Source organism: Terrapene carolina, unplaced genomic scaffold (genome assembly GCF_002925995.2).
Source record: "Terrapene carolina triunguis isolate 2854851 unplaced genomic scaffold, T_m_triunguis-2.0 Scaffold706, whole genome shotgun sequence".
In the NCBI taxonomy this organism is placed as follows: Eukaryota; Metazoa; Chordata; order Testudines; family Emydidae; genus Terrapene; species Terrapene triunguis.
Genome location: NW_020665057.1, coordinates 1,654,215 through 1,658,045, shown reverse-complemented (window position 1 = coordinate 1,658,045; position 3,831 = coordinate 1,654,215). Strand labels below are relative to the sequence as shown.

The following is a 3,831-nucleotide window of genomic DNA, read 5'->3' as shown; positions in this document are numbered from 1 at the left end:
CCCTCTGCTTCCAAATTTATCCTCATTGACCTTCCCATGACTCCAAGCTACTGCCAGCTCTGATGTCTGTGCCCTCATGTGAACGCTGTGTCTTAAATTAAACCTCTTTGACCTCTCAATGACCCCAGTGTTGTTCTCTGTGTCCTCATTTTACCCCGCTGAGTCCAAATTGATCCCCATTAACCTCTCCATGACCCCAGATGACCTCCAGCCCTGCTGTTTGTGACCTCGTATGAACCCTCTGTTTTTAAATAGAAGCTCTTGAACTCTCCATGACCCCAGCCGTGATCCCTTGGGATCCTGTTGCTCCTATTCAAACATCCAGGGGGAGCATGCTTCTTGTGTGCTGATTAGAGTGTGGGTGCTAATAGTGCCTGTGTTGTGGGTTTGACTCCTCATGGTGGTCACTCGGGAGGGTGGCTTTTGCTCTTTTGCCTGACTGCTATGGGAAGAGGGGGCAAAAAACGGGAAGGATATGAGCTGGCTACCTTGGAGGGAGTGGGGGAAAGTCCTTGCCCCACTATCTGGAGGGCACAGGCATCAATCCCTCTGCTGCAACAGAGCAGGCTGGAGAATGCAGGCATCCATCCTGCTGCCACTCACACGTAAAGTGAATGTTCAACCACTGGAGCTAATTCCCCAGGCTCTCAGCCAGCATCCGCTGTTGCACGGCGAACAAGGGCCAGAGCCGAGCAGCTTTCAAGCCCACTATGGCTTGCTTCTTGGGAGGCAAAGTGGGGAAAAGGGTCATTGGAGATGCTCAGCCCCATGGCTGACAACAGCTTCTAAACAGAAAGAGCAAAGGGCCTGCACCCCACCCTGCCAACCTCCTGTTGTGGCTCAGGGGCTGGACTAGGTTACCTGCTGAGGTGCCTTCCAGCCCTACATTTCTATGACTATGATTCCATAAACATGCATTGCTGAACTGTGGTGTGATGACACTGAACAAGGGGATCCCATCAGACCTGTGTATAATCTATACAGGAAGGGCAGATTAGGTCACATGAGGGGGCAGGGGTTTACATCTGAAACTAGAGACTAGATGTAGAACTCCATATTCTGAGAGCGAATAGTAGCATTATGTCAACAGGCAAAAGGAGGTGGTGCTCCTTCTGAGCAGACTGTCAGCTTACAGTAGTGTCAGTACACCGTGATCTATGCAAGTACAGACCGATATTCTTGATCTCTCCACCTGTTTAGGAGGGGGAAAAACACAAAGTTTGAATTAGTTAACTTTACTTTCAACCCTGGTACATTTACACAAACTCTGCAGTACAGATCACAAGAGAACATGCAAAGCAAGAAGCAATTAGAAAACTAGTTTCATACATTTAATGAAATATTACAGTAACAGAAGGTCATTATTTAGTTTGAATGGGAAACCCAGGCTAACAAAAGCATTAATCTTTTCATCTGATAAATGTCTTCTCAGATTACATCTTTGTTTCAGTAGAAGCCCTCTGTGTATCGCACTCAAGTTATGTGCTGTTGGTTGCAGCTTGGTTGGTACTTGCTCTTGACCAAATTGTGGATTCCAGAAAGAGGCAGAGGAGTCTTGATTAAAAAGCAACTAGAAGAAGGCAGACAACGTTGCTGAGGAGCATACTGGGAGAGGTTCCACAAGAGCTCTTGTAATTACTTGATGGAATGGTTAATTTAGTTTAATTTTGAATAACTTGGAAGCAGACCCATCTCCAGGATAACCTCCTTCCTACATGCTCTGCTCTCCTTCACACACCTCAAAGCTATGGACGAAGGTTTGAATTCTTAGTCCAAAACAAAAATGATTCCTAAATATATTCAGATGTTTCCAGGTTCAGGCAGGCCCAATTTACACAGTATTAGAAGCAAAGATTGTAAAAACATATTAATACAATTTTGACTAATGGGAAGGAGTCAGACAGGTGATTCTGGAGAAGCGCTGTGCTGCTCACATCCCATTCCTTATCACTCAGGGATTTAAAACAACAGAATGCTGCGAATACTGAAACAGAAAATGGAAGAATTAACGTTTGCCAAACAATGCTCCACACAGGTCAAGATGTACTTCGTACACATAAATCAGGCCCTATATATCCAGAGAGAACAATCGTCCGTGCACTGACATTGGATGTCTATTACAACAAGCCCATTCTCCTCCTTCAATTATTTTCACAATTCCACTCTGTTGGCTATGCAACATGTAAACTGGCCACAGAGACAGAGAAGTAACCCTTGTCCAGATAATAAGGATCATTTCGCCTCAATTTTCATGTGGGCTGTATTGCTAAATTTACCAAAAGCTAGACACCTAAATTAAGTATTTAGATTCTTAACTTAGTGGCCTGATTTTCAGAATTTCCAAGCACTCATAATTCTCACAGTGACAGTCCACTGTCTTTCTATTTATACCATTTATATGACTAGGGTCCTACCAAGTTCATGGTCCGTTTTTGTGCATTTCATGATCATAGGATTTTAAAAATTGTAAATTTCATGATTTCAACTATTTAAATCTGAAATTTCACAGTGTTACAATTGTAGGGGTTCTGACTCAAAAAGGAGTTGGGAGGGCACTAGGTTACTGTAGGGAGGGTTGTGGTACTGCTAACCTTACTTCTGCATTGCTACTGGTGGCGGTGCTGCCTTCAGAGCTGGGCAGCTGGAGAGCGGCAGCTGCTGGCCGGGAGCTCAGTTCTGAAGGCAGAGCCACCGCCATCAGCAGCGCAGAAGTAAGGATGGCATGGTTTGGTATTGCCACCCTTACTTCTGCACTGCTGCCTGCAGAGCTGGGCCCTCAGTCATCAGCTGCCACTCGCTGGCCACCCAGATATCTGGAGGGCAGTTCAAATCCTTAATTGATTTTATCAAAAGGCAAAGTGTGGGTTATTAATGCACCTGCATTACTTTTCTTGTTCATGTAATTAGACACCAGTTTAGGGAGAGAGTTTTTCAACTTCCACCCTTTAAAAAAGCAATAAAAACAACCAGTGCCCTATCAGTATATGGCATATGGCAATGTAAACAAGAGAAAATTTTGTAAAATGTGACATGCATGTTACCCATTTGAGAAGATGGAAGGGGAAGAAAAATCAAGTTTATAGGATGAAGATGGCTTTAGCTGCAGATGTGTTTAAAATAAGAATTAATTCTACTTCACAAGGAAGTGTAGTGCATTGGCATGTTGGGCTCAAATCTGGGAGCTGTAATGAGCTCACAGGACTGAGAGTATGAAGACTCAGTTTGACCCTTTGTGTTTTGTTTCCAGAATTCTTGCTACCGACACCAGCAGCACCAGTGTTTCCATACCATTTCAAGCAAAATGATTTAAATCACGGATTTTAATTATGATTAAAGCAGTAAACCTTGATTGAAATAATGAATTTTAATCTTGTTTTCATTTGTACTTTTTTGTTATTTTGCTAAACAATAGTTGATACACAGTGGTTGGTAAAAATTAAAACAAATTGATCTGCAATTAAATAGAGCATTTACACTAAATTTGGTACTACTTTTTGCTAACCAGAAGGATACACTAAAGCTATACTCATTCATTTAGCTTAACATACATTTATTCAGATTCTTAATTTTTAAATTTTTATGTTAGAAAATGGTGAATGATGTGTTTCTTATTTGTTGGATGATTAATTTTTTTTTACTTGTGATTTGTGTCAAGCTGTTTGGATGGAAACTGGAATTCAAAATAGAAATGTGCAGAAACAGCTTTTAATTCTTTTATTACTTCAGTGTGCTGGGTACATAAGAAACAAAGTTATCCAAACACATTTTGCATTTAAAACTGATTTACTAAACTAAAAAAGAATGATCTCCAGTTAATGAATTGAAACGATT

At 41.7% G+C, this 3,831-nt stretch overlaps 1 pseudogene; it reads left to right on the top strand.

The window, feature by feature from the left end:
- The window catches only part of LOC112114853, a 22,194-nt pseudogene extending 18,889 nt beyond the window's left edge, over window positions 1-3,305 (top strand).
- Window positions 3,306-3,831: the final 526 nt, after the last annotated feature.